This window comes from Mirounga angustirostris, unplaced genomic scaffold (genome assembly GCF_029215605.1).
Source record: "Mirounga angustirostris isolate CCGP_5_RB_7025 unplaced genomic scaffold, mMirAng1.0.hap1 SCAF_15, whole genome shotgun sequence".
Taxonomy (NCBI): domain Eukaryota; kingdom Metazoa; phylum Chordata; class Mammalia; order Carnivora; family Phocidae; genus Mirounga; species Mirounga angustirostris.
The window spans coordinates 25280747-25301282 of record NW_026991723.1 but is presented as its reverse complement, the minus strand read 5'-3'; the positions used below and the strand labels follow the sequence as shown (position 1 = coordinate 25301282).

General features: G+C 40.8%; 1 pseudogene; it reads right to left on the bottom strand.

Moving 5' to 3' along the window:
* Positions 1–3525: 3525 nt before the first annotated feature.
* Positions 3526–3592, bottom strand: LOC129046072 (U4 spliceosomal RNA; annotated as a pseudogene).
* Positions 3593–20536: the final 16944 nt, after the last annotated feature.

Below are 20536 nucleotides of genomic sequence, written 5' to 3'. Positions count from 1 at the left end.
TGTGGGGCTCCATGCTCACAGTGGTGTCTGCTTAAGACTCTCTTCTGCCCCAGCCTGGTGATGTGTATTAAAGAGGGCATGTTCTGCACGGAGCACTGGGTGTTATACACAAACAATGAATCATGGAACACTACATCAAAAACTAATGATGTAATGTATGGTGATTAACATAACAATAAAAATTTTAAAAAGACTCTCTTCTGCCCCTCCCACCCATGCTCACGCGCTCTCTCTCTCTCTCAAATAAATCTTAAAAAAAAAAAAAAGTCAACTGTATGTTTGAAATTTTATAGTAAAAAATGAAAATAAAAAATCTTTAAAAGTAAAAATATAATCTTAGTGTAGAATTGTATGTAGTAATTGTATTAGTTCTCTATAGTATAACAAATTACCACAAATTTAGCATTTTAAAAAACTCATTCTTTTATCTCACAGTTTCCATGATCAGTCAAGGATTAACTAGGTCCTCCACTCAGGTTCACCAAGGCTGTAGGCCAGGTGTTGGCTAGGCTACATTCTCACCTGCAGGCTCAACTTAGGATGAATCCACTTCCAAGTTCACTCATGGAGGCTTTTGGCAAGATTCATCTCCTTGTGGCTATATGCCTGAGTACCTTGGCTTCTTACTAGCTTCAACTAGCTAGTTGCCAGAGGCCATCCTCAGCTCCTAAAGGCCCCCCACAATTCCCTACAACATGGCCACTTCTTCAAGATCATCAGGAGGATCACTCTCTCTCATCTGCTCAGATGGAGTATTACAAAATGCAACCTAATCAAGGGAGTGACAGTTGGATCACCTTGTCATATTCCAATGGTTAGAAGCAAATCATACATTCCATACACTCAAGAGGAGGGGATTATACAAGGGCGGGACTCATTGGGGACCACTTTAAGACACATTCTGTTTAAGATAAATAAAACCAGATGCCAGTTAAAGTGGTAAGGACAGATTTTTAATTAATAATATGCAATTGCAATAGGAAAGAGGGCCCAGCACGAACCGAACTCAACTTCAGTTTGAACAGACTGGCAGTTTTAAAGGGAGAATGAGGAAGTAAAGAGGTGGGCAAGCAGGAACTCAGGGTCGTGAAAAATTATAAAGGATGGTGAGTGTAGATGCAATTAGCCCAGCTGTGTCTATTAGCTGCTAAGTACTAAAGTTAGGATTCTGTCCTCCCACAGAGACTGGGAGACAGAGGTCCTATCCTTCCTAGTGATTACATTTTAAAGGATTACATTTAAAGGACAGTATGGCTCTTAGGTCCTTGAAAAGGACACTCCCGGGTTGTAGGATATATGTATACACCTCAAAGGGACAGAGGGAGGATTCAAAATTATAAGCCCTTTTTAGTAAATCTCCTAAGAAAAGAAGTCAGGGGTTAATACCAAATGCTGGCTAGAACAAACAATAAATTCTTTTGGCACCTTGAACTTTCTCAGGGAGGCACTTTAGCACTTCATCCTAGGGATGTGGCTGTGAGCTATCAGAAGAGGGACAGCGGGGTGGACAAAATCATTTGTGTTGAGAGTCTGTAGTTTGTATCGGACAAGGTTGAGGCCTTGTTGAAAAGGGGGCTCGGAGGAGCCAGCTGGAGTTAGATCAAGGAGAGACTCTTGGTCAGCTCCCCACATTACCATTTTACTCTGCCTTTTAATCTCCTTATCCACAGTGACATCTCCTCTTTCCTAGTAAGGCTTATTTTCTACCTCATCTCTTTTACCCATCTTCTTTCCTCTCACTGAGATTTATGTTTCTGCTCAGAAACAAACGAGACTGAAATAGAGTTGGCCGATTAAAACAGAAGTTAAAGAAACACAGCAGTGAGTGGAGAAGGCAGTTACATTTTACGCTGCATTTCTCCCCCTACCTGATGTTTTTCTTTTACATTTTTTAGAAATGTGATCTTTGAAATAATGAAAAGTTACTCTGATGGCACAGAGCATCAAAAGAGCTAAAAGGTATTTCTTTTTTAAAAGAGCATAAAGAAGAACATACAATAAAAAAGAGTAGAGGGGAGCAAACCCAAGTGCTCGAAGCCCTAAGCAAATTAATCAGCTCCTCAAGTCCTCAGTGACATATGCTCAGTCCTTGAGAGATGTACACTCTAGAGCTTCAATAAAAAAGTCTTATCTTAGTAAAAGGGATAGCAAAGCAATTTTTAAATTATCTATTTATTGGGCACAACAGGACCAAGGTCAAATTCACCAATCTCAGAATTAAATTTCTAAACAGTTAAGTGTGGGTTAACAGTCTAGTAAAATGAAACCTATATGTAACAGTAGATACCTTCTCTGCCACAGTGGAGGCCATGGGAGATACAAGGTCAAGTGCAGCAATGAACATAGCTCTTGGTTTAGCCTGTTCCAAGTCAGAGCACTGCTCTTGGGACAGTAACTTGCATCTAGTGACTCAAACGTTTGTTGACAATAATGATTATGGAATAAATATTTATATTCCCTAATAAAAAATTTGCTTGGGTATCTTAAGAGATTAAAAAGCACTCACATTTGCTATCCACTTAGATCTGCACAGCAACTGTAATGACTTCTCTTTGGTACCACCTTTTACAGGAGAAGACACAAACCCAGAGGGTATGGGCTGGGGAGGGACAGAACCTCCTCTGTCTCCCTCCTCCAGCTTCTAGTCCCTTTCCAGCATCCTATCTGCCTCCGAGCTCCTCATACACTATTCAATATTAATTTCAGTACTTTCTTGTCTCTTTAATTTTTGTACCTAGAAAGAAAGAGTCCATGAATGATTTCTAACAGCCACTAGGGTTTTAAAAGAATTCCAAGGTCACATCCCACTGGTAAGGAATTTAATTAGATGTCAAGAGAACCCCTAAAAGAGGCTCCTGGCTATAGCTGTGTGTGTGTGTGTACGTACATATACATGTGTGGACATGTGTGCATGCGTGGGCACGTGTGTGAGCAAATACATTAAAGGAAGCCTAGGAGCTGCCTGATAGAGAAATATGAGTAACAAAGTTGATAAATCATGTCACACGTCAAAGCAACAGCAAATTTCTAGCCCAAACTCTTCTGTTGTGTTCACCTGATGCCTGAATGTAAAATCTTCCTGGCTCACTTCTTCCCCGTCAACAAGGCCGTTTATCTTTCATACCACAACCCAGAAAGGGCTCTTCTTTTGGAAACTGTAAATAGTTATTCATTATTGGTTTTATAGAAGGACTGTTACAACTAAACTCAACATATGGTACTGTGAAGTTAATAAACATGATGTAGTTAAGAATTCATTTTGGTTAGCTTCTAGTCTAGCATGGTCCAATAAAAATATAATGTGAGCCACATGTGCTATCTTAAATTTTCTAGTAACCACATTTAAAAAGATAAAAAAGGGGGCACCTGGGTGGCTCAGTTGTTAAGCGTCTGCCTTTGGCTCAGGTCATGATCCCAGGGTCCTGGGATGGAGCCCCACATCCCGGGCTCCCTGCTCAGCGGGAAGCCTGCTTCTCCCTCTCCCACTCTCCCTGCTTGTGTTCCCTCTCTCACTGTGTCTCTCTCTGTCAAATAGCAATAATCGCGCCTCGGATAAACCTGATTGGCTACAATACTGCCACTGCGCAAAGCTCTCTCTCTGTCAAATAAATAAATAAAAATCTTTAAAAAAATAAAAATATAAAAAAGGAACAGATGAAATTCAGTCTTAACCCAGTATCTCAAAAATGTGATTTTAAAGTATTAATATAAAAAGCTGTTAAGAGCTGTTATCTTACATTATGTTGGTGCAAAGTGTTGGAAACCCAGCATGTATTTTGCACCCAGGGGCACATCTCAAATCAGACTAGCCACATTCCAAGCGCTCAGTACCCAAAGTGGTTACCACTTTGGAGAGCTCAGGTCTAGGCTCAGAATTAAGAAGAACTCATGGGGGAAGTATAATACTCAAACTCACTTCTCAGGTTTTAGAAGAAGCCAAGGAGTTGGGAGTCCATTTCCTGCTAACTACAGTAACATTTGCCTTGGTAGCAGTATTTCAAATCCCTCAAATATTTTAGATGCAGATGTAAGTATTCTCTGATCCATATACAGTAAGCAATAAAAGCTTAACAAAATAATCTTTTTCTGCACTGAGGCAAAGTCTCTGACTGTGGCCAGGGAACAATTTAATAAGGGCCGCAAGCTAAATGCATTTAGGAGCCAGGCCAGTCACATAAATGAGTGGGAACCAGCATGTGGTGCGTAAGACAACGGGGAATGGTGACCATGGTGCCAAATTGGAAAGTGCATGCTTTGTCTAAACACACTCGAATGTAAAACCTGCGCAAATACCAACCAGGTCAAACAGAACCCATCCGGGAACCAAATTTGGCCTGTGGGCTACTAGTTTGCAACACCTAATTCAATGGGACCAAAAAAGGGAGTATAATAAAGCAAAGGTTTGTTTTATTCTGAGTGGAGGAGTCTGTCTCCCTGGTTGCACTGCCAAACACAATATTTTCTTCTCATCACGATAGAGGTTTCTCAAATGTAAACATGCCTCTCACTTAGAGTTGTCTGTTAGAAGTTCAGTCTTCTGGCATGTTCCAGAAACGGGAAAACTATCAGACATAAATTCTCCATAAGGAAGGCTCATTCGCGTGGAGTGGTATGATGTGTATGCACATATCCTTACTTGCTCTCCAGACGGTGTCATGAGGCCACTGTAGGAACATGAGCCTGACTTGGTCACCACTATGAAATCAAGAACAGCTTGAGTGCTGGAGGCTTGGCTCCTGTTATTTTGTCCCTGCTGACCAGCCAGGGAGCACTCACTTCATAGCTGTGCTATTCAAGGCAATGTGTCCTTTGCTTACCTCCAATCTTGTGTCACTGGAAGCACACTTGTAAAGATAAGAAATATTGAACCAAAAAAGCAAATTTTTAAGTGAGCTGTCTTAAAACAAAACCAAAAGAAATATTTTTAGTTCTGAAAAATATTGAGAATGCGTGATAAGGTATTCATTACCACAGTTACATCTGCATCTTAGAAGGATTACCAAGCAAGTAATCCAACACACTCCTCCTAAGAACAAAAATATATGACAGAAGTATCCTCAATAAGAGAACTTGATTCCCCATGGAAACCAATGAAAATGAAAAGACAACTATTCAAAATTTTTGGGATGCAGCAAAGGCAGTCCTAAGAGGAAAGTATATAGCAATACAAGCCTTTCTCAAGAAACAAGAAAGGTCTCAAGTTCACAACCTAACTCTACACCTAAAGGAACTGGAGAAAGAACAGCAAATAAAGCCTAAACCCAGCAGGAGAAGAGAAATCATAAAGATCAGAGCAGAAATCAATGAAATAGAAACCAAAAGAACAGTAGAACAGATCAACAAAACTAGGAGCTGGTTCTTTGAAAGAATTAACAAGATTGATAAACCCCTGGCCAGACTTATCAAAAAGAAAAGAGAAAGGACCCAAATCAACAAAATCATGAATGAAAGAGGAGAGATCACAACCAACACCAAAGAAATACAAACAATTATAAGAACGTATTATGAGCAACTCTATGCCAGCAAATTAGATAACCTGGAAGAAATGGATGCATTCCTAGAGATGTATCACCTACCAAAACTGAACCAGGAAGAAATAGAAAACTTGAACAGACCTATAACCACTAAGGAAATTGAAGCAGTCCTCAAAAATCTCCCAAAAAACAAAAGCCCAGGGCCAGATGGCTTCCCAGGGGAATTCTACCAAACATTTCAAGAAGAATTAATACCTATTCTTCTGAAACTGTTCCAAAAAATAGAAATGGAAGGAAAACTTCCAAATTCATTTTATGAGGCCAGCATTACCTTGATCCCCAAACCAGACAAAGACCCCATCAAAAAGGAGAACTACAGACCAATATCCCTGATGAACATGGATGCAAAAATTCTCACCAAAATACTAGCCAATAGGATCCAACAGTACATTAAAAGGATTATTCACCACGACCAAGTGGGATTTATCCCTGGGCTGAAAGGTTGGTTCAACATCCGCAAATCAATCAATGTGATACAATACATTAACAAAAGAAAGAACAAGAATCATATGATCCTCTCAATAGATGCAGAAAAAGCATTTGACAAAGTACAGCATCTTTTCTTGATCAAACTCTTCAGAGTATAGGGATAGAGGGTACATACCTCAATATCATAAAAGCCATCTATGAAAAACCTACAATGAAGATCATTCTCAATGGGGAAAAACTGAGAGCTCTCCCCCTAAGGTCAGGAACGCGGCAGGGATGTCCACTATCACCACTGCTATTCAACATAGTAGTAGAAGTCCTAGCCACAGCAATCAGACAACAAAAAGAAATAAAAGGCATCCAAATTGGCTAAGAAGAAGTCAAACTCTCACTCCTTGCAGATGATATGATACTTTATGTGGAAAACCCAAAAGACTCCACCCCAAAACTGCTAGAACTCATACAGGAATTCAGTAAAGTGGCAGGATAGAAAATCAATGGAGAGAAGTCAGTGGCATTCCTATACACCAACAACAAGACAGAAGAAAGAGAAATTAAGGAGTCGATCCCATTTACAATTGCACCCAAAACCATAAGATACCTAGGAATAAATCTAACCAAAGAGGCAAAGGATCTGTACTCAGAAAACTATAAAATACTCATGAAAGAAATTGAGGAAGACACAAAGAAATGGAAAAACGTTCCATGCTCATGGATTGGAAGAACAAATATGGTGAAGATGTCAATGCTACCTAGAGCAATCTACACATTCAATGCAATCCCCATCAAAATACCATCCACTTTTTTCAAAGAAATGGAACAAAGAATCCTAAAATTTGTATGGAACCAGAAAAAACCTTGAATAGCCAGAGGAATGTTGAAAAAGAAAAGCAAAGCTGGCGGCATCACAATTCCGGACTTCCAGCTCTATTACAAAGCTGTCATCATCAAGACAGCATGGTACTGGCACAAAAACAGACACATAGATCAATGGAACAGAATAGAGAGCCCAGAAATGGACCCTCAACCCTATGGTCAACTAATCTTTGACAAAGCAGGAGAGAATGTCCAATGGAAAAAAGACAGTCTCTTCAACAAATGGTGTTAGGAAAATTGGACAGCCACATGCAGAAGAATGAAACTGGACCATATCCTTACACCACACACAAAAATAGACTCCAAATGGTTGAAAAACCTAAATGGGAGACAGGAGTCCATCAAAATCCTAAAGGAGAACACAGGCAGCAACCTTTTTGACCTCAGCCGAAGCAACTTCTTCCTAGAAACATCACCAAACGCAAGGGAAGCAAGGGCAAAAATGAACTATTGGGACTTCATCAAGATAAAAAGCTTTTGCACAGCAAAAGAAACAGTCAACAAAACCAAGAGACAACCGACAGAATGGGAGAAGATATTTGCAAATGACATATCAGATAAAGGGCTAGTATCCAAAATCTATAAAGAACTTATCAAACTCAACACCCAAAGAACAAGGAATCCAATCAAGAAATGGGCAGAAGACATGAACAGACATTTTTCCAAAGAAGACATCCAAATGGCCAACAGACACATGAAAAAGTGCTCAACATCGCTCGGCATCAGGGAAATCCAAATCAAAACTTCAGTGAGATATCACCTCACACCAGTCAGACTGGCTAAAATTAACAAGTCAGGAAACGACAGATGTTGGCGGGGATGCGGAGAAAGGGGAACCCTCCTACACTGTTGGTGGGAATGCAAGCTGGTGCAGCCACTCTGGAAAACAGTATGGAGGTTCCTCAAAAAGTTGAAAATAGAGCTACCATACGATCCAGCAATAGCACCACTGGGTATTTACCCCAAAGATACAAATGTAGAGATCTGAAGGGGTACGTGCACCCCAATGTTTATAGCAGCAATGTCCACAATAGCCAAACTGTGGAACGAGCCAAGATGTCCATCGACAGATGAATGGATAAAGAAGAAGTGGTATATATATACAATGGAATATTATGCAGCCATCAAAAAGAATGAGATCTTGCCATTTGCAACGACATGGATGGAACTGGAGGGTGTTATGCTGAGCGAAAGAAGTCAATCAGAGAAAGACATGTATCATATGACCTCACTGATATGAGGAATTCTTAATCTCAGGAAACAAACTGAGGGTTGCTGGAGTGGGGGTGGGTGGGAGGAATGGGGTGACTGGGTGATAGACACTGGGGAGGGTATGTGCTCTGGTAAGCACTGTGAATTGTGCAAGACTGTTGAATCTCAGATCTGTACCTCTGAAACAAATAATGCTATATATTTTAAGAAAAAAAAAAGAAGAAGATAGCAGGAGGGGAAGAATGAAGGGGGGGGAATCGAAGGGGGAGACAAACCATGAGAGACGATGGACTCTGAAAAACAAACTGAGGGTTCTAGAGGGGTGGGGGTGGGAGGATGGGTAAGCCTGGTGATGGGTATTAAAGAGGGCACGTTCTGCATGGAGCACTGGGTGTTATGCACAAGCAATGAATCATGGAACACTACATCTAAAACTAATGATGTAATGTATGGTGATTAACAAAACAATAAAAATTTTTTAAAAAAGAGAGAGAACTTGATTCCCTTTTAAAACTCACAGTACCATTCTCTCTCTGAATATTCATGAGATCACTCCTTTTCATGCAGTGACTCTAATTTGGGTCCTGTCATCCTAGCAAAGAGAGCACCTTCCTAATTCTCTTATATTAGAAGGAAATAGGTTGGATATCACTAGGCTCACTCTTTTTAGGGAGTGTATTAGTCTGTTTGGGTGGCCATAAAATGCCAGAGACTGGGTGGCTTAAACAACAGAAAGGTATTTTCTCACAGGTCTAGAGACTAGAAATCCATGATCAAGCTGCTGGCCGGCTTCTTTCCTTGACTTGCAGAAGGCCATCTCCTTGGGCTTCTTCCCACAGGTGTCCCTCTGTGCACACATGCCCCTAGTTCTTTTCCTCTTCTTATAAGGATATTAATTGTGTTTGATTAGGGTCCACCCTAACAGCCTACCTTTTTGAGGTATTAAGGGTTGGGCTTCAACATATGAATTTTGGAAGACGCAATTAGATCTTTTTTTTTTTTTTTTTAATTTATTTGAGAGAGGAAGGTGGGAGGGAGAAGGAGTCAGAAGAATCTTCAGCAGACCCTGCACTGAGAGCAGAGCCTGATGCAGGGATCCATCCCATGACCCGGAGATCATGACCTGATCCAAAACCAAAAGTAGGATGTTCAACCAACTGAACCACTCAGGCCCCCCAGAAGTGGTAAAATAAATAGCTTGATAATAAAAATAGCTAACAAAGAAAGACAAATACCATATGATTTCACTCATATGTGGAATTTAAGAAACAAAACAGAGGAACATAGGGGAAGGGGGAAAAAAGAGAGCGGGAAACAAACCATAAGAGACTTTTAACTACAGAGAACAAACTGAGGATTGATGGAGGGAGGTGGGTAGGGAAAGGGCTAAATGGATGATGGGCATTAAGGAGGGCACTTGTTCTGTTCAGCACTGGGTGTTATATGCAAGTGATGAATCACTAACTTGTACTCCTGAAACCAACATTACACTATATGTTAACTAACTAGAATTTAAATTAAATTTGAAAAAAAAAATAAAAAGAAAAGAAAAAGAATGTTGATTTATACTTGTTCAAACCTTGAGTAGAGAGGGTGCTTGGTGGCTCAGTCGGTTAAGTGTCTGCCTTTGGCTCAGGTCATGATCCCAGAGTCCTGGGATCAAGCCCCACATCCATCTCTCTGCTCGGCGGGAGTCTGCTTCTCTCTCTGCCCTTCCCCCTGCTCATGTTTTTTTTCTCTCTCTCTCTCAAATAAATAAATAAAATCAAAAAAAAAAAAAAAACTTGAGTAGATAAAAAAATTTAATGAAGTTTGCTGTCATAGATGGGATAAGAGCAAAGGGATCTAGCTAAGCTTTAAGCCAAAAAAAAAAAGTTAACATTCCTTGAGCAATTTTTACATGCTAGCAGCTTTAATAAGCACATTACATGTTTTAATTCATTCCATCCTCATAACAACCAGATAAGCTAGACACTTTTGTAATCCTCATTCTGCAGGTGCAAAGATTAGGTACAAAGCCCAAGCACTTAGCTACTTTATAACAGAGAGATGGAAATGTTTTTTTTTAGCAGAGAATCTGCTATCCCAAATTGGTTAACAGTTGTCCAATATTCTATCTGTTATGGACTAAATTATATTCCCCCAAATTCATATGTTGAATACCTCATCCTGCAACGTGACTATATTTGGAGAAAAGGTCTTTAAAGAGGCAATTAAGGTTAAATGAAGTTAGAAGAATGAGGCCCTAATCCAATAGGAGTAGTGCCCTTATAAGAAGCAGCAGAGACACCAGGGATGTGCACACAGAAGAGCTCATGTGAGGACACCGCGAGAAGGTGGCCATCTGCAAGCCAAAGAGAGAGGCCTCAGGAGAACCCAAATCTGCCAACACCTTGATCTCGGACTCCCAGCCTCCAGAACTGTGAGAAAACGCATTTCTGTTGTTTCAGCCACCTCGTCTCTGGTATTTTCAAACTCATACACTGTCTAATCCCTTCATCAAGAGCAGGCACAGAGAGAATCTGTGATTATCACAGATAACCGATAAGATGCTGATCACAAGAGATTGTCAAGTAAGTAAAAAGTCTCAGGAAGTGGGTTTCTCAGGGCACTAGATCCTGGAGGCTAAACATTTTACAATGTCCCTGGGCTCTGCTTTTTGTCCTCAGGTACGGATATGGGTTCTAGTTTCTGCATCTGGATTAAGAACTAGGAGAAGCTGATTTGTAAACATAATGAAAACAGAAGCACACAGATCAGGAGTATAAGATAAAAGGAAGATAATACATAAAATATGGGGAGTGAAGATAAAAGGGCAATGGCAAAATAAGAATCAAGCTTCTCAGGCTTGGTAAGGACCCCACCAGGCTTGGTAAGGACCACACCTCACGGGAGCCCTATGCCTGACCTCCAGGTGCCTCTCTCGACTGACCCACTCAGTTGGGGACTTTGGGGCCCAAGGGAAGACATGCTGAGGTCAACTGCATCTGATCTCACCCAACATAATGGCCTCACTTCAGTCCTTTACTGATTAAATTGGGCATGTACTTTAAAACATTAAAGGCCATTGGGTATGTTCACCGCCCCCGCCCCCAAAATTGAACTGGGTATGTTTGTGTGTGTCTTAAATAACAAGGCTCACAATTGTTCCAAAGCAAAATGCAATGTTTGAAAAACAAAACAAAAATACAAAGTTGCACAACCTGACATAATAAAAAAATACGATATACATTGTCATCTATAAATCTCTAATATCTTAGATTTGGGGGGCAATTTTTATCGAGAGGATCTGGTATTTTTTTTAAACAGTCTAGTACCCTGACTTCCACTGAAGGAGTAAATAAATTAGAAAAAGTCCGAGCAGAGAGATAATAAGTAAGAGAGCATTGATTCAATGCATTTATTCAGCAAAATTTGTTAGCAGCTTGTTTTGTGCCTGTGTGCTGGCCATCCTGAGCTGAATAACCCAGTTGAATGGAAAATAGAGAAAAACCAAACAGAAAAGAAAGAAAATGAGCTCCTAAGGTATGGGAGCAAGGACAACAAGTCTTAGGAATAATAGAAGTAGCTTGACATTGAGGTACTTGCTGTTTAACTGCACAAATTAAGAGAGAGCGAGAGAGCAGACAGCTGGGCTTGCAGAACACAGAGGACAACATGAAATATTTAGGAAGAAAATTTAATCCAGACAAAGGGGAAAATGGTCTGGGACACACCTAACCCTCCAGGCTTGAGAGCTTTACCAATTTGGGGGAGAAAAAAGGATTGGTGTGCCTACATAGTTTTTCATGAAAGTTAATTGCCTAGGACTTCAATGGTGAGTTCTAAAGGTTTCTTTTGGCTGCTTTGTAAATCTCTGTTGTGTTTTGAGCAAAGCGATAATTTGCTTTCATTTGAGATTTTCTCATGACCCCAGAGAACACTGGATTGCTTATTACAGAAATATGTAAATCCAGGCACGTCTAACCAACTTGCACACCTCCAGGATGTGCATGCACGTAGGGACTGGCCACTGACTAGCTAGTATTAGGTGTGCGTGCAATGAAAATATGAACTGTAAGAGCACATGCATTGTGTCATGTGGACAGAAATAATAATGTTTTGAATGGTGCTGACAAGTCATGAGTCACTGAGTACACCCGGGAAGATAATAACTTTCTGGAGGCAAAAAATCTCTCGGGGGGAACAAGGTACTTCTGCGTTCGCCTTGCTGATTTGTTCACTCGAAAGGCAGGCACATTATCCCACCCAGGGGTCGGGCAGCTGTGCATGCCTCACTCTACCTTCCGAGGAGGCAGCAAATGACCACGAGGCTGATTGACATCAGGCACTGGTCAAGAAAACAAGTTGTGGGGCCTTTGGGACCAGCCCTCTGTCGGCTCCATTCCCGCAAAGCTCATGTCTGGCATGCACAGCACAACCCTGACAAAGTTATGGCTCTGGGGAAGGCCCTGAAGTCAAAATAGGCAGAAAGTCTCCAACTGACCTGCAGGAAAAAATAGAACAGACCAGGGGTACAATAGGAGCCTGATATCTGTCTCTAGAACGAGTTTGTTGTATTTGTAGAAAGACAAAAAGGATAATTATGTAATCAACTCTCCCTAAATGAGTGTTGTGTTTGGTTAGTTGATTTGGGTTTTTCATTTTTTGTTTTTTGGTTTTTTTTAAGATTTATTTATTTATTTTAAGAGAGAGAGCATGGCCAGTGGGGGGAGGGGCAAAGGGAGAGAGAGAGAGAGAGAGAGAAAATCCTCAAGCAGACTCCCTACTGAGCGGGGAGCCCCACCAGGTGGGGGGCATTGTGGCTTGATCCTAGGACCCAAGATCATGACCTGAGCCAAAATCAAGAGCTGGCCACTTAACTCACTGAGCCACCCTGGGCGGTTTTTTTTTGGACCTAACAAAAGATATATCATATTTTCATGGCTAAGAGCAGCACTAAAGTGAGCAGGGAAGGGGCGCCTGGGTGGCTCAGTCGTTAAGCGTCTGCCTTCGGCTCAGGTCATGATCCTAAGGTCCTGTGATCGATCCCTGCATCAGGCTCCCTGCTCAGTGGGGAGTCTGCTTCTCCCTCTGACCCTCCCCCCTCTCACGCTCTCTCTCTCTCTCAAATAAATAAATAAATCTTTAAAAAAAAATGAAGTGAGCAGGGAAGACAAGTAGAGTGTGAAAGAACCTGTCTACTGCAGCCCTCCTCACCACCGAGACTCACAGGTGTAAACCAAGGACACCAACTTCTCCTAAAGAATCCGTTGGGCCAGTGGAGTGGGGCTCCAACTGCCACATACATTGAATTCTCTGCATTTAAGAGAAAGGGGTTGTGTGGGCTGAGAAATGGCCTGTGGGGTGTGAGAAAACAGCCTGAGGGGCCCTGAGAGAGGGAAGCTCTGAGTCTGAAAGAGGCTCAGGAAAGAGGGAGGCTTGCTGAAGCTTGGAAAGGAGGAAAAAATTCAGCGCTATAACACAGTAGGAAGCCAAGAGGTGGAGTTTGACGAGTTTGACGTGGCCAGTTCCTTAGCTCGGACGGAGGACTGCCCACAGAACAACCAAGGTGTCTTTCATCAAGAACAGCTTCATTATGATGTGTCTACACAGTCTGAGAATTTTTTACCAGTTAAAATTAAAATTGGTTGAAATGTTAAAATTTTGCTCTATAAAAGATAAGGCCAAGAGAACAAGAAGACAAGACACAGAATGAGAGAAAATATTTGCAGAAGACACATCTAATGAACGACTGTTATCCAAAATAAACAAAGAGCTCTTAAAACACATCAATAAGAAAACAAACAACCTAATTTAAAAATGGGCCAACGAGGGGCACCTGGGTGGTACAGTCAGTTAAGCGTCTAACTCTTGTTTTTTTCTCAGGTCATGATTTCAGGGTCGTGAGATCGAGCCTGGCATTGGGCTTCACACTCAGCGAGGAGTCTGCTTAAGATTTTCTTCCTTCTCCCTCTCTCTCTGCCACCCTCCCACACTTTCTCTTTTTCTCTCTCTCTCAAATAAATAAATAAATCTTTAAGAAAAAAAAATGGGCCAACGACCTTAACAGACCTCATCAAATAAGACATAGAGATGGCAAATAAACATATGAAAAGATGCCCAACATCACATGTCATTAAGGAACTGCCGAACAACAATGAGATAGCACTACACAGCTATTACAGTGGCCAAAATCCAGAACACTGACAACACCAAGGGCTGGTGAGGATGGGGAGCAACAGGACCTCTCATTCATTGCTGGTGGAAATGCAAAGTGGTAAGCCACTTTGGAAGAGTTTGTCAGTTTCTCACAAAACTAAACACACTCTTTTTTTTTTTTTTAAGATTTTCTTTATGTATTTGACAGAGAAAGAGAGACAACGAGAGAGGGAACACAAGCAGGGGGAGTGGGAGAGGGTGAAGCAGGCTTCCCGTGGAGCAGAGAGACCGATGTGGGGCTCGATCCCAGAACTCTGGGATCATGACCTGAGCCGAAGGCAGACGCTTAATGACTGAGCCACCCAGTGCCCAAAACTAAGCACACTCTTAACATATGATCTAGTAATCACGCTCCCTAATTACCAAAAGGAGTTGAAAACTTATCTCCACACAAAAACCTGCACATGGACATTTATAGCAGCTTTATTTACAACTGCCCAAACTTGGGAGCAACCAAGATGTCCTTCAGTAAGTGAATTTACAAATAAACCATGGTACATTCAGACAATGGACTATTATTCAGCATTAAAAAGGTATGACCTATCAAGCCATGAAAAGATGTGGAGGAAACTTAATGCCTATTACTAAGTAACAGAAGCCAATCGGAAAAGGTTACATGCTGAATGATTCCAACTATATGACATTCTGGAAAAGGCAAAACTATAGAGATAGGGAGTTATAACTATAAAACTATAATTATAGGGTTAGGGAGTGGGAGGGGGAATGAATAGGTGGAGCACAGAGGATTTTTAGGGCAGTGAAATTTTCCATAGGATACTATAATGATGGATACATGTCATTATACATTTGCCCAAACCCATTGAATGTACATCACCAAGAGTGAACCCTAGTGTAAACCATGGATTTGGGGTAATTATGGTGTGCCAATTAGCTTCATCAATTGTAAAAAAAAAAAATGTACTACTCTGGTGGGGGATGCTGATAACGTTAGGTAAGGCTATGCATGTGTGGGTGCAGGGATGTACAAAAAAAATCTCTGTACCTTCACCTCAATTTTGCTGTGAATCTAAAAAGTGCTTAAAAATAGTCTTTTTTTTTTTAAGTAATAACTGTCTAAATGAAATGTGGTTTCCTAGATTGTATCCTGGGACAGAAAAAGAACATTAAGGAAAAAAACTGGTGAAATCCAAATAAAGTCTGGACTTTAGTTAATAGTAATGTACCAATGTTGGTTTCCTAGTTTTGTCATATGTACCATGGTAATAAGATGTTAACAGTAGAAGAGGCTGAGTAAAGGACATTCAGGAACTCTCTGTACCATCCTTGGAACTTTACTATAAATCTAAAATTATTCCAAAATTATAAGCTTATTTTTAAGAATTAATACATGGTACTTTTGTGGCTAAATCCCAAGGTTATCTGAAAAAAATCCAAATTCATTTATAGCTTCCCAGTTCCTACCTTCAATATTTAAAAGAGTTCTGGAATATCTGTACTAGACAGACAAAAACAATCATTTATTATAAGAATCTTAATATCTTCTGGCAAATTTCTCACCTCTACTCCCACCAAAATTCTAGAATCCTGCAGTAGACTGCAAAAATGGCCACAATTCTTCACTCCTCCCTGTTTCCACAGCTCTTGGCAAGGTGACATAGCAGCTCCTGCCACCAAAAATCTGTTGCTCTACCCTGTGAATCCAGCCTGGGATCTTATATCTTCCAATGAATGTGATGTAAGTGATGAGCAATTTCTGAGCCCTACCTCAAGAATTCTTGATGTTTCCACTGTCACTATCTGAATTCTGCTACCACCATATGAACAAGCCCAAGCCCACCTACTGAAAGATTGGGATGAGCCACACAGCTGGGCCCTCCCTCAAATAGCCAGCCCCCAGCCAATCCAGCTGTTGGCCACAGACATGTGAGTGAGCCCAGCCAAGACCAGAGAACCACCCAGCTGATCATAATCCAAGCTGCCACCCTGCAGATTCATGAACAATGATCCATGATTGTTATTTTAACCCACTCATTTGTGTTTCACAGCTACAGCTTACTCATACAACTTCACATATATTAGAATGGCTACTATTTTGAAAGAAAAGGAAAAAAGAAAGAAAAAAAGAAAGAAAGAAAGAAAGAAAGAAAGAAAGAAAGAAAGAAAGAAAGAAAGAAAGAGAAAGAAAGAAGGAAAGGAGAGAGAAAGAAAGAAAAGAAAGAAAGGAAGGAAGGAAGGAAGGAAGGAAGGAAGGAAGGAAGGAAGGAAGAAAGAAAGAAAGAAAGAAAGAAAGAAAGAAAGAAAGAAAGAAAGAAAGAAAGAAAGAAAGAAAGAAGGGAGAGAGAAAGAAAGAAAGAAAAAGAAAGAAAGAAAGAAAGAAAGAAAGAAAGAAAGAAGGGAGAGAGAAAGAAAGAAAAGAAAAAGAGAAAGAAAGAAAGAAAGAGAAAGAAAGAAAGAAAGAAGGAAGGGAGAGAGAAAGAAAGAAAGAAAAGAAAGAAGGAAAGAAAGAGAGAAAGAAAGAAAGAGGAAAGGAGAGGAGAGGAAAGGAAAGGAAAAGATCAAGTGTTGGCAAAGATGTGGAAAAATTGGTACCCTTGCGCACTATTGGTGGGAATATAAACTGGTATGGCCACTGTAGAAAACGATACGGCAGTTCTTCAAAATATTAAAAATAGAGTTACCATATGGTCTAGCAGTTCCACATCTGGGTATGCACCCAAAAGAACTGAAAGCAGAGTTTAGAAGAAATATTTGTACACCGATGCTTGTAGCAGTATTATTCACAATAGCCAAATTTGGCAACCCAAGTGTCCATCAACAGATGAATGGATAAACAAAACAGGGTGTGTGTACAATGGAATATTATTCAGCCTTAAAAAGGAAGGAAATTTTGATAAATGCTATTTACCAAATGGATAAATGGATGAAACTCGAGGACATTAAGTTAAGTGAAATAAGCCAATCACAAAAAGATAAATACTATATCATTCCACTCACATGAGTTACCTGGAGTAATCAAATCCATAGAGACAGAAAGTGGAAGGGTCGCTACCAGCAGTGGGAGGGAGGGGGCAATAGGAGTTGTTAACAGGTATAGAATTTCAGTTTTGCAAGATGACAAGAGTTCTGGAGATTGGTTGCACAACAGTATGAATATACTTGACACTACTGAATTGTATGCTTAAAATGGTTAAGATGGATTTAAAAAAATGGTTAGGATGGTAAATTTTATGTTACGTATATTTTACCATAATTTTTTTTAAAGTTTGCTCTCTGTTCAGTCTTCTCATTCCCCTTCTCAACCCATGACCTCACGACATGAAGATTTTGTCCTGAATTCCTCAGAAGATATCTCTACTCTGTTACCAACTTCTGGTTAAAGCAGGAAAATAGAATACATCTTATTATCTTCTACCATTTTATAGATTAACTTAATGGCAAGAAGTTAAAGTTACTCTAGAAGCTTCCCCCCTCACTTACTTCACCACTATCAGAAAACTGTCCCCATGGATCATTCTTTACTACAAACTCCTGGATTATGTCCTTTTCCCTTCTCTTTTGCACACTCACCTCTCTTAAACTTCATCAGTGACCTTATTGAATTCAAAAAGACTGATAAATGCAGATTTTCCGAAGCTCAAGTAAAATTATGCTCATACAACTCAAGGACACTCTGGCTCCCTGTAATTCAGTGCTTCATAGAGACACATTCTCAGAAACACAGTTCATTTAAAAAAGGGGAGGGGGGCAATTAAAATCTGGATGGTTTTTATCCAAAAGACTCAAGGTCCCAGGAATGAAGGAGAGTAAATTCTGACGCATAGTAAAACATCTCTAATATCTGTTCTCCCCATTCCTGTGATTCCCTTTCCCAACAATGACAGCTCTCAAATCCCAAACAAAAATGTCTCCTTTTTAAAGCCTTTCTAATATAAATCTCAGAGCATCTCCTGCTGCTTCTGCTCTCCCCGCTCAGATTTGTAAAATAAATCTCCAGCAGGAGAAGGGAGGCAGAGGAAATTACCTGGTGGCCAAAGCCCCAGTGTTCTTTTTTGGGCACATGGAGCGTCCCTATAAAACGTAACTGAAAGTTCTGATTCTAAGAGAAGAGACACTTATAGGGAAATAAATAGAAATATTTGCTACACAGTTCTCCTGAAATAGCTTTTAGATGAGATTTATATTTAAATCTGTATCCGTTCTGCTTCCCAGAATGCGTGGCTCTTAAAATGAAAGAAAGCCCAAGAGGGTTTGATCAAAGGTATTTTCAGTGGAGCAAGGTCTGACATTTAGCATCCTCCACAGAGGAAGTGAATACCAGAGCCGTCTCTGTCTATGGAAACCACATCAGCACTCGCTCCTCTGGACTCTCACCTTCTGATTGTGGCAACACGCGGCCGCCCCTCTAGACCCAAAGGGAGGTGAACACCTCTTTTCCTGACACACCTGAAAGAGCAAGAGTACAGTTTTTCCAGCACCTTTCCTATTAGAGGAGAGGCCAGATGTCTCCCAATGCTTTGTAAAAAATATTGGCTAAGAAAAAATTTAATTTCCTTTAAAGTGGAGCTTGATCTCATTTTATACATTAAAATAATTCCTGAAGAGATGATGTTTCCCACCTCTCCCATTCCCAGCTCTCCAGACCTCCCTCCCTTGTCCTAGGCACTCTGGTTACAGTGAATGGCTTGCACCCCTTAAACCAGAGAGTACCAACCTGGGTGCCACCACAGGATGCACTACCCCAGGGTACCTTGCAAATGTTACCTTTTTCTCAAGAGTCAGCACTTGCTAGAAAGGTGGGAAGCACTGTCATTTGATTCAGTGATACCCTTTTTTTCTATGTAGTTTTTACCCATCTTTTCAGATTCAGCTCTGGGTATCTGACTTCCTCCTCCAGGAAGTCTTCATTGATTTGACATAACCAACCATTAGTTATAAGTTAGGTACTTCTCCTCTACACTCTGAAATACCCCCTGCATCTAGATTCCGTTTACACTGTGTAGTGCTATATGTAGCCACTAATAAATAGCTCCCCGACTAAATCTTGCTTTGATTGCAAAGTCCTCATAACTACTGTTATTCTACCCTTAAGTGAAGATGGCCCAAATTTTTCAGTAAGCTTCTATTAATCATCTGTGTCTAGGTCATGGCTCTTTATCCTCCAAGGCCCTAGTCAGGTTTCACCTTGACGGCAACCTCCCTGCCCCGTCTCAGCTCCAGCAAGAGCTTTGCACGTGCACTACCAATGCCCTCCTGCACCACCTTCTGGTTCAAACAATCTTAAAGAGAAATGTATCATGTAGTGCTCACATGTTCTGGGTCAAAAAAAAAAGCTCTTATTGGGGCGCCTGGGTGGCTCAGTTGGTTAAGTGACTGCCTTCGGCTCAGGTCATGATCCTGGAGTCCCGGGATCGAGTCCCGCATCGGGCTCCCTGCTCAGCAGGGAGTCTGCTTCTCCCTCTGACCCTCTTCCCTACTCATGCTCTCTCTCTATCATTCTCTCTCTCAATAAATAAATAAAAATCTTTAAAAAAAAAAAAAAAGCTCTTATTTTTCCCATCCAGTATTTTTACCAGCTTTTGTTGCTGTTGTTTTTATAAGATGGTCCAAAGGGAAGTAATAGTCAATAAATACCTACTATGAGAGACAGCAGATACAGAGGGTAAGGGCAAAGCTCTAGGTTCCAGACCCCCTGCCACCAGATCCTGGCTCAGCTTAATCTCTGTGCTTTCTGTCTCCCTTTCTGTGAATTAGGAATAATGACAGCCCTCCCTCATGTGGGTGCTGTGGAGTTTCAGTGAATTGATATGTGCAAAGTTTTCAGCACAGCACGTGGCACAGAGTAAGTGCTCATAAAGCATTAACTTTGATCACTATTAGCACTCTTTTTTTTTTTTAAAGATTTTATTTATTTATTTGAGAGAGAGAGAATGAGAGACAGAGAGCATGAGAGGGAGGAAGGTCAGAGGGAGAAGCAGACTCCCTGCCGAGCAGGGAGCCCGATGCGGGACTCGATCCCGGGACTCCAGGATCATGACCTGAGCCACCCAGGTGCCCCACTATTAGCACTCTTAAACATCATTGTTTTGACACACACTATCTAATTTAATCTTCACTACAGCCCTATAAACAGCTTGCCTAAGTCCTACAATTAAAAAGAGCTAAACCCGGGTTAGAAATCAAGGTTTGATTCCAAAATTCCTGTTTCTCTTTCTAATCATTCATATACTGGAGGAGCTTATTGAAAGGCAGTTTCCCGAATCTCATCCAACGGCCCAGATTCTTATCCCAGTCCATAAGGAATACAGAAATCTGCTTTTTAAACT